The sequence below is a fragment of the Scaptodrosophila lebanonensis genome, unplaced genomic scaffold (genome assembly GCF_003285725.1).
Source record: "Scaptodrosophila lebanonensis strain 11010-0011.00,11010-0021.00 unplaced genomic scaffold, SlebRS2 tig00001410-arrow-pilon, whole genome shotgun sequence".
In the NCBI taxonomy this organism is placed as follows: Eukaryota; Metazoa; Arthropoda; class Insecta; order Diptera; family Drosophilidae; genus Scaptodrosophila; species Scaptodrosophila lebanonensis.
Genome location: NW_022060738.1, coordinates 4,808,447 through 4,819,329, shown reverse-complemented (window position 1 = coordinate 4,819,329; position 10,883 = coordinate 4,808,447). Strand labels below are relative to the sequence as shown.

The window sequence follows — 10,883 nt, the reverse complement described above, 5'->3', positions numbered from 1 at the left end:
CAAGAGACAGAGACGATGCAACAGTGGCCACACGTGCCGCACTTAATTGATTTCAATTTAGCAGCAGCTTGGCCACAAATTAATGTTACGCCAAGGCAGTGTATGTCGATAAATTACAGCCAAAAAATAATAATACTAATAAAAATAAAATACGAAAAAGCAAAAGCAACAGCGGGAAAAACAAAGAAGAAGTGACCACCACTTCACACGCAGTTGTTGTTTTTTTGAGTTAATAAATTTTCATAAATTTGTTTTTAATGCACGCCGAGTGCGAAAATTGCAGACCAACGTCACAAAATTGAGACACTTGTGACTAATTTGCAACACATTTCGCTCAAAACTTTGCCCACTTGTGACGAAAGTGGCCCAGCCCTCCCAGCTCCTCCTAGAAAGGAAATGACAGAAATCAGCACGGAAAACTTTTGTCAAAATGACAGCAAATGAAAATGAAAAAAAGAGCAAGCGCCGACCGTTGAAAATTAAGTGGAAATGAATTGCGCGCTTGAATTTCAATGGAGGAGACGGCAACAGCACGTCCACGTCCGGCACGTTAATATTTACTCAAGTGGAAATCGAGTCACTTCATGGAGCCACGCGACTGGGGTCCACTCGGCCCACGCACTGCCCATTTCCGGCCGAGAACTTTTGGCACAACCACAAAGGCAAGTTGGACGACGCCCAACATAAAAAAGGAAAATTATTGTGCAAAGACAGACCCAGGCCTGCCCAAAAAGCGAGCAGTCAACTAACCAGCCAACGAACCAACAAACCAACTGATGGCAAAGCCAAAACCAAACCAAAGCGAGCAAAAGGCAATTTCTAACTGGCTGCCCCCAGGCCTGCGAAAGGTCCGACTTTCTTCTGGTCTTCGACTTGCCCTTCCCCCCACTAATTCTTCTTTCTCTCTCTGTGTGGCTGTGCACCGAAGTTCAGTGGAGCAGTAAGCCTACATTTTAAATAAGAAAAACTTCTGGGTGAGCATTGGACTGTTCTTCCTCCTCCAACAGGACATTTAAATTGGCTGCGGTCTACGCATATACATACGTACGAGTATGTGAAATACGAGCCTGTGGATTGGTCAAAAGCGAACTTGCACAGCAAAACTAGTTGTAATTATCCTTAACAGCAACTGGCAAGCTGCACTCTAAAGAAATTAAATTGGGCGACTTTATTTCTAGCTTCTAAAAACTACATTCAATGCAACCCTAAGCTAGAAACTACAATTTTAAAAATATTTACTTACTGATCTCCTTTCCTTACTTACCTATTTGTATGAAGACGGGGCAAACATCAAGATAACTACAAATACAGCCTACGCATTGTGATTGTGATTGAGAAGAATATATTCACTTTACCAGATCAGATATATTTCCTTCTGCCTGTTACATAATTTCCCCCAATCTAGTATTTAATTCCTACCTTCCTATTTGATTTAAACCTAAAACCTCATTAAATTTCAAATAGTTAGTCTCATTGAATTCAGTGAGTGTAAAAAAATAATAATAAAATAAAAATAATAAATATACCTTCCCTCAGTAGAGTATTCGTTCAGAATAAAGCTTACAAAAATGATCGAAAACACATTCTCCAGACTTTTCGCTCATTTATGTTGTAAGAGTTTTATAAAAAACTGTTTAACATTTTTTTCACATTAACTAACTAACTAGCAGCAAAGAGTTGAGTCTGACTCTAACTTCCTTTAAAATAACGATGCAACTGGACATGAGCCTTAAGTACTAACCAGTTGTAATTAATTGCCAGGTTACGAGTGTTATGAGAAAAAACATTAATATTGGGGGAGTAGGTGGATAAATCATCATAAAATAAAAGACGACCTTTGTCACTCTTAGGAGAAACCAATGGAAACAAATTTCAGCTTTCTGCGCTCAAACAGATGGACGAACAGATGGGCATATGGCCACGTCTCGTCACACTGAGAGCTATAAGCGAATACCCTTGCGCCCTTTGAGGTACATGTTCTAAAAACGTTAACTCCTTGAAAGATATTGGTATATCGAAAGAATAATATACAAATTGCTCGACATTATAAATTGCAAAGTTTAGATGAACTTGAGGTAAATATTTTTGTTGCTGGAGTCTCCTATTGATGCTAAATCGTTGCTCTTGTTGTTGCATCTACAGATGTTGTTGTTGTTGTTGGTTTTCAGCAAAAGTTTTAACAGCAACTTAAGTTAATTTGTATCCACAACTCAATTGCAAAAGTTTAACCGAGCAAAAGATTTATGAAGTTTATATGCCATAACAAGGCAACGGCAATGCAAGCAAAAGTGCAAAACAATAAACAAAGATAGAGTCCCCAACCACCTCCAACACCTCCACCACCGGCCGAATCGGAATCTGTAAAAGAAGAAGAAGCAGCAGCAGCAGCTGAATATAAGTGCAATAAGCTTTGAGCGGTGGCAAGGACTAAAAGACAATTGCAACTTTGACGGCTATCAGGAGCAGTGACTGCGAGTAGGCAAGTAGGCAATAAGGAGAGGAACCCAGAGTGGCGCAATAAGAGCGAAAGCTGGAGAACGAGAGAGGGAGAGAGAGAGAGAAGGTCGAGAAAACGGCTGCGGGCGTAGCAATCAGCTTTGATAAGCAGAAAATGGGCAGTCAAATGATAACTGCTGCCATCGATATAGCCAACGAATCTCTGCTATACTATACGTATATACTTATAATGGGAAGCCCCTTCCTCCCACTGCCAACCAACTACGCGTAGTACAGATAGTAGTTCGGCATCGATTCTCGATTGTCTTTTATGCAAGGCGGCAGTAGCATCGACATCGGCGCCATTGCAAAACGCAAAATTAGTTTAGCTTGCGGCTAAAAAGTCAATTTTCATAACAATTTCTTGGCTGCCGCCCGGGCAGCGCATAATGAAGCAACCGACTCGTTTGTTGTTTGACTTTACTGCAGTCCTCTTTATTAAAATTGAATGCGCGTGCATGAGTGAGTGCGCGTGTATCTGTATCTGTATCTGTATGTGTGTGTATCTGTATCTGTAGCTGTGTGTATGCGAACGTGCGATTTCTGTTGATTTAACGCGCAGCTGCGACTTGCCAAAAGGTTCGGCATAAAATATGCATATACATACATATGCCCATGCCCCCGATTTATTCCGACTCATTGTTAGTGCGTACATAGCGAATGTTGTATTGAAAATAAAGCAGGCACCCAAGTGTTGAGTCGTTTGAATCGATGCCCGTGAATTGTGATCGGTCTTATGTAGTTTACGGTGAATTATCTAGAAAGCTTCAGAAAACAATTCACTCCATTTTAACGAATACTACTTTATGTTATGAGTGTAAAGTATTTCAACTGCTGATTTTGAAACAATACAAATAAATAACAACTAAATATTGGATATTTTTAGCAACTATGGTCACTACAGATTAATAACAGGAAAGGGTATAAGCTTAACAATTTAAATCACTTTTTAATTCATTAATTAAGCATTCGCTGACCTTAAGAAAACATAGAGAGCCGAAACAAAGAACGTCAAACATACCTCCAACCCGACTCTTGTATAGGACGTCAAAAGGCAGATCGACAACAGTCCTTTAACTGTTATAATCGCATTATTGACATCTATATAAAATAATAATAATTGTGGTTATACAATTCTCTGACCTATTAATGTTTATTCATTAATTACATACGAACTAACATGTTGCTGATACTCAGAACTTGAGCCTTGAACAATACTTGGAAATTATGTAAAAAAGGTAAACAGATACGGATAGAATGTATAAATAATTTAGAAGCTTGTAGTCGTTACGTCCATTTATTCAATTTTATAAAAGTCCAATTAATGCATACTACCTTATACAAATTTGCATGTATCTGTAATTGAACTTTTAAGCCCTGAGGGGTATCTTTCAACTCATTCCTTCTTTCTTTTCCGTGTACATGAACATATCTACTTACACCTATGATAGCTGTCTCTATGAACGTAAAATCTGCAGGCTTTTTAACGAGGCAGCAAGATCGTTCTCAAATTGTGATAAGTAATAAGTATAATATAAAAACTTTTTTCAAATACACATGTACTTTAAATTAATAGTGCTTTAATGCTTTATTGATAAGTTTTAAGAAGTGATGATAAGTATAAATTAAATCTAAACTCAACAATTACAATCGTATAGATATATAAAATTTTACATCGAAACCGAATCATCTTCTTTAAAAATAATACTTTCGAATGACAATCTAAAATCACTGTAACGGGTAAATCGCGATTTATCCCATACGCACGCATGTAGGGGCTTCGGTAGCACATGGCGTATGCGTAATGTCAACTTCAACAGCTGCTTTGCATATGCATAAAAGCTTTCAGTTGTGTTGGTACCTCATCCTTTGTTGTTATTGTTATTGTTGTTGTTGCCATTATTTCCATTGCATAATTCTGCATAAATTCCGTTGACATTTTTTAATCTATGGCAAAAGTAGCGCGCGTGCAACATTCACAAAAACTATTTATTTTTGAAACTGCAACGTACTTCAAGGCTACGTGCAGTTATGTTTCTGTATTTGTGTGTGTGTGTGTGTGTGTGTGTGTGTGCTTCTGCATATGTATAGGTACATATATCACCATTTGCATAAGTCCCAATTGTGCTGCACTTTGCCACTCAGTCTCAATGGCCAAATAAAATATCTTAGCTTTCACTTCGCTGCAAAAACTCTTTCTCCGCCATCGCTCTTCCGACACTTCTTGCCTTGCAGCTGGTTCATAAAATGTGTATGAGGGCAAAATGTTTTAAATTTATTACAATAAAACGAGCGTCGAGCGCGTTGCGTGCACCAAATGCGACATAAAACGCTAAAAGATAAAGCAACAAGGAAAGTCGCCGCATTGGGCGTTGGCCATTTTTATGCGTTGCACATAAAAAGAAAAGCCGACAATGAATGAAGGCACATGTTCGAGTAAATATGCGTAAGTTACGGCTCATATAGATCAGGTGACTCAATCTGCTCCAAAGTTGACATTTTTGTAGGAACATTTTACGAACGATGTCAGCATCGCATTACATGTTGCCCAACAAGCTCAGCGTTTCCTTTTCTGTACCAGAGTGCTCCCTCAAATATGCTACAGTACGAGTATTTCCCAGCTATTGCTGCAACTGCTCGGTTTTCGCTGACTGCCTTGCGGTTACTGTTCATCATCACCACAAAGCAAAGGCATTTATTATATTGCTTTTGCGTATTTCTTTTCCGGCCTTTTAACTGAAAATTGGCACAGTGCGTCGCTCGACATGCAAAGCAGTAATTTCGTTTAAATTTCCTTTTTTTCATACCCTGTACTCGTAGTGTAAAAAGGGTATATTAGGTTTGTGCAAAGTATGTAACAGACAGAAGGGAGCATCTCCGACTCGATAAAGCAGATATATTCTTGATCAGCATGACGAAAGAAATCGATCTAGACATGTCCGTCCGTTTGTCTGTCCGTCCGTCCTTCTGAATGATCGCATAGATTTCGGAAACGGTTGAGTGCACATTTACTAAACTTGGTATATATATGCTCCTAGTCCCTAAGCTACACGAGTTTATTTTATTTTTCTGATTTTCTTTCCCCTCTCCACGCTACAGAATTTCGTCTATACTGTCTACATTCCAAAATCAACATAACTGAATACGTAACACGTAATTTATATATAAATATCTAATATGTTTCACTAACTAAAAAAACGCTCTTGATCTCTGGAAATCTCTTAGTAATTTGCTTACCCTTCACTAAAAAGTACTAATGGTGGGTAAGATTTCTAAATCATTTAGCGCTTATTGAAACGATATGATTTTTAATGGTTTTTGTAATAATAAATAGTTAATCCATTATAGTATTGGAGCCTTACTACATTGTGACCATTTTCCCACAGAACAGTAATTGAAAGAAGAAGCCTTTTTTATTAGATATACAACAGACTTCAATAGAAAGATTTCAGAAATAAAAAAGCTACAGTTAACAGATTATTTGGACTTCTGATAAATTTAGCTTGGCATCAATATATCATTTGTTTAGTTATCAGGCATATTCCATTTAAAATTTCACATAAAATTCATTCGCATTCTTAACTTCGTGGAGAGCTGAACAAAATTCCTAGCACCTAAAATTAACAGAAAAATTTATATTTTATCTTTAGTTTCTTTTGTTTCCAAGTATCATTAAAATGAATTCTGAACGTTCACTGAAAAGTGTATCGAAGCCGTCTTTAATCAAAGCAGTAAGTGGAAATTACTTTTCCTTCAAATGCCATACATAGCATACAAATGCATGGTGATACAGGTTTCCCAGGAGCAAAAGTCCGTGCAGTTTTCTTCGGTCCCGACCATAAAAAAGAGTGCCTAAAACGGAAATCCGGACGATCTCGGACCTCAAGCCGTCACATCACACAAAGAGACTGGCAGTTCAACTGCTTTTTCCAGTCTGTAGAACAAAATGAATGCGATGTCAAAGGACCGGCAAAGCTAGACACCGTTTAGATTAAGTGATCTAAGAAGACAGCCTCGAAATTTAAGAATTGTCTATACACAAACACACACGTCCCAAATTTTTGTACAACATTTGTATACACCTGGACCTCTAATTATTAAGACAATTGCTGATTGAAACGTTATTTTATGTGTTTTACATTAATTTTGTTTGGGCATTTCAATTCTAAAAGACAACTAAGGAATAGCAATTATTTTTCTCCTTTATAAGACACCATCACATCACACAATAGTTATCTCCATCTTAAATAGCAATCTTATTACAACCATCCTCAGAAGGTTGACCTCAATATATGCGGTGATAGCAATTATTTCTTTATTTAACATATTCTATATTAGCATCACCTTAATGAATTATTATTTGAATTAATTAATTAATAGAGAAATATATTTGGACTTTTGATATCCATGTCCCTTTTTCCTTTTCCCTCCATAGTATATTTATTTCTGTTTTTACAGAGTGTACCCAAAAAGTAAAAGGCTATATTAGTTCTGAGCGAATGAATATAACATACAGAAGGAGGCGTGGCAGATCCCAAAAAGTATATATATTATTGAACAGGATGACAAGACAAGTCGATATAGCCTTGTCCGTCTGTATGAGCGCAAAGATCTCAGAAGGTACAAGAGATAGAATTATCAAACTTGGTATCCAGGTTCCCCTGAGCCCTAGCCAGGTGAAGTTTGTTTTATTATTCTGATGTAGGCCCCTGCTATTAGTGTTTTTTCAAAACTCCCCTAATTCTTAGAACTTTTGACTCAAGTTAGTGATCTCCATTTAGTGATTATGAGTCCGTAATCCAAGTTTCATTACAATAGCTTAAATATAAGAAAGTTATAGCCGTAAAAATACTCTCTGCCAAAGCTCTGCCCGTTGTTGTTGCTGCTTTGACTTATTCCTGTACTGCATATAAACACGCATACACACGATTATGTAAATGTATGCTGTTGAAACTTTACATTATCATGTCTTCACGTTTGTATGTATGTACATATGTATTGAATATTTTTTATTTAATGTAAGTAATTAATTTCATTTCATTTGTATTTTTTGTGGAGATTACAGGGTATTTTACTGTCGGGCTTGCTCACTGTAGCGTTCTCTCCTGTTCATTTTTGCGGTTGTTATTGTTTCTGCCTCGTTGCTGCTGCTGCTACTGGCATTGTCAGTTGGTCACGCGCACGTCGGCCAAGATCCGCCCTCAGCCCTCACCCCATCGTCATCTTCATTGTCATCACCATTGCCATAGCCACATTGCTACACTCGACTGAAGCTTGGCAATTGCCGCACAGTGGGCCTTTTATCACGTATACATTCCAAAATACACAGTTTCTGCGTATTTACATGAGGCACTTGGGGCTAATTTGGTGTCCCTAGGTCTTTTAGTCTCCGAGATATAACTGATTATTCGAACAGAAAATCGGGAAAACCCCCATAAGGGGGAAGTGGGAGGGGGGGGGGGGGGGGGGGGGGGGGGGGGGGGGTTGCGAAATCAAAACAATAAAACAAACTTGCACAACGTACACACATAAAGCATATTTGTGCATCTAGCTCTTATAGTCTCTGAGATCCAGGTGTTCATACGGACAGACATACAGACAGACGGACAGACAGGGCTAGATCGACTCGTCTTGTCACGCTATGGGATCTGCCACGCCTACTCCTGCCTGTTACATTTTGCAGCTCGCGCAAACCTAATATACTCTTGTACATTTCATGTATAGAGTATAAATATTAAATACTAAAATTTTGTTTGGGGTAGACATGACATTTTTCCTTTTTCAGGGGAGCCCACTGAACATTCGCCTTGTGGGCATTGAACAAGCCAACTAGCCATTCGCAACGCAAATCAGCTTCGTTCTTTCTCATTGTTGGTATGCGTGAGGGCATGCAAGGTCATGTGTGTGCTCGTGTGGGTGTGTTTGTGAACTTAAAAACCCATTGAAGTGTGTATAAAATCAATTAATGTTCAGATTCCCTTTCAAGTTGTTTTAAGCACCGAAAATCTTTCGGCCTTGTTTCCAGCATATGTCAAGTGCAACTCAAATATGTGGCCCAAGACAGAGGGAGACAGCGGCAACAATAACAACAGCAACAACAACAACAAACAGTTGAAGGCACCAAGCCTAGGCACGCACAAATCAATTTGGAGGCATATTGTGGTTTCTGGGATGAAATTTGTTGTTGTTGCTGCTGCATCGCACCGGCTTTGATAATGAGATTAAAAATACTATTCCTGTTGTTCCCGCATCTTTGGCTTGTGGGCGGCAGTTGTCTAGCTGAAATGGGATGGAATGAGATGAGATGGGATGGGATGGGATTGGCTGGGTACGGGTTGAATTCGTGCTTATTGCACTGCGAGCCGTTTTGACCTTTTCTCTTTTGAATTGTACATATTGGCCGAGCTGAGTAAATATTTGGCTCGTGGGGCTTTGTTATGCCAACTGACCACAAAATTGTTTAACATGCCAACCAACTCAAATTTCATGCCGCATTGCCTGTGCAACTGGCCTAGTTGCCGACCAGGCCAGCTGGGCCTGCGAGGCAACCTTCCGGACACCACTCGAGCAAACAGCTCCAGAGCCGTCTCCGACCAATGGCCACCGGTCTTTCAATGGCGCCAAGCATTAACACATTCCCGACACAAATAGCACCAGCAACGATATTGCAGAGAGTTCTAGTTTATTGTTTCTGTTGCTTGGAAACGCCGGCAGTGGCAAAGGCAATATCATTTGCATCACTCATGTATTTACAAATAAACCAATAACAATGCCAATTATTTCCGCACCGTAGCAACGTGTCGGCATTACTAGGAAAAAAAAACAGAACAGCTTGCTGCAGTTGCAATTGCCGTTCCTTTGTGGCCTCATAATGACTATAGTGAGCATTATCAAGAGGTATGTACGAGTATATACTTACTGGGGCATGTCTGGATTGTATGCATATCTCAAAAAGATTTAAACGGAAGCTATAAAGTTACAAGCTTTGCTTCATTTCACTAAACTGGAAGACTATTTTCAGATTTACCTTTTCTCACCGCGTCGCACTGTTTTTATTGTATCAAATAATTTAAATTTTCCTTTCTCTGATAACTTATAACAAAATTATATTTTCAACACTTTTATTTTGAATCGAAATCAAATACGTGTAAATATAAATAGTTGAATCCTCCAACAGTTCGTTCTATTTTATTCATATACCTTAAACATTTTTCCACATAAAACAAGCGTTGTAATATAAACAATCTCAACAATCTACATCCAAATATTTTACTTTGTAACGGTTACAGAAGGATATTGGGACTAGGTGGTCGACATGCGTAAGAGCGGCACGCTTAGAGTTCTGGCTCTGGCTCGTCGGCAATTGGGTGGTGTTCTTTACCTTCTACGTCATGTATGTCCCCTTCTTATAATTTATTTTAAATAAGCGTGGAGAAGACGAGAAAACAAAACCGGAAGAGAAACACTTAAACTGACTTCGGACGGACTTGCACCTACACTAAACTGCACACATATGTATGTTCAGATGTTATGTTGGCGAGTCTGAATACGCCCTCCCTACCTTGGTCATTACTAAAAGCCACACTCAGAACAAAAAAAGAATACTAACAATGACCCCTTACGCTGGAAACAAAAAAAACTTACGAAGGCATTGGGTTCGGCGTGAAATCAAAAAATTGGTTAATTAGCGACACATTATAAATAATTTATTTAAATGAAAATAAAAATGCCAGTAATAAGAGAAAACAAAAAAAATTAAGGAGCCTATTATTAAAAAAAAACCCATAAATCGAAAAATAATATAAGACAAATTACAAAAACTAAAAACTATACATTTTAAAACAAGAGAGAACGCTACAGTATACAGTACATACATATTTAAGATGGAAACTTGCTTCTTTTAAAATTAAGAAACAGCTTAAGCTCGTATGTAATTAAACCCACACTTATACATATATTTCCATTACAAAGAATCTAGAATTTCATAAACAAATGAAAATGCATTTATCTTATATACATTTTATATACTGCACTATCTCTTACCCCAAAACAGTATTTTATCGTAATTGCAAATTCAATTAATTGAACTAGTTATTTAGCAAATCATTGTTCGTCCACAATCATTATACAAACAGAGTGGTGGCCTCCATTACTAAGCCGGAGTCAGAGACCACAGTCATTAGCTTGGCAACGCTTGCATAACCCAATGAATGAGCTCCGCTTTGTACTCCCTCGTTCTTCTCCTGCTATGTATCTAACTGTTGCTGCTTATCAGCTAAGTAGAGTCAAAGCCAAAATCCATTGGACTGCCGGACAGACGGACACACATTTCAGAGCTACAACTGTTAACAGCAAATGCAGGCGCGCGACAAAGCGCCAAGCCAATT

The 10,883-nt window shown here is 38.4% G+C and overlaps 1 long non-coding RNA gene across 1 annotated transcript; it reads left to right on the top strand.

Annotated features, from left to right (window-relative positions):
* Positions 1 to 6,091: 6,091 nt before the first annotated feature.
* Positions 6,092 to 6,620, top strand: LOC115630724. Its single transcript, XR_003996100.1, has 2 exons — positions 6,092 to 6,227; positions 6,290 to 6,620. It is a non-coding gene; the product is annotated as an uncharacterized LOC115630724 (long non-coding RNA).
* The last annotated feature ends 4,263 nt before the right edge of the window (positions 6,621 to 10,883 follow it).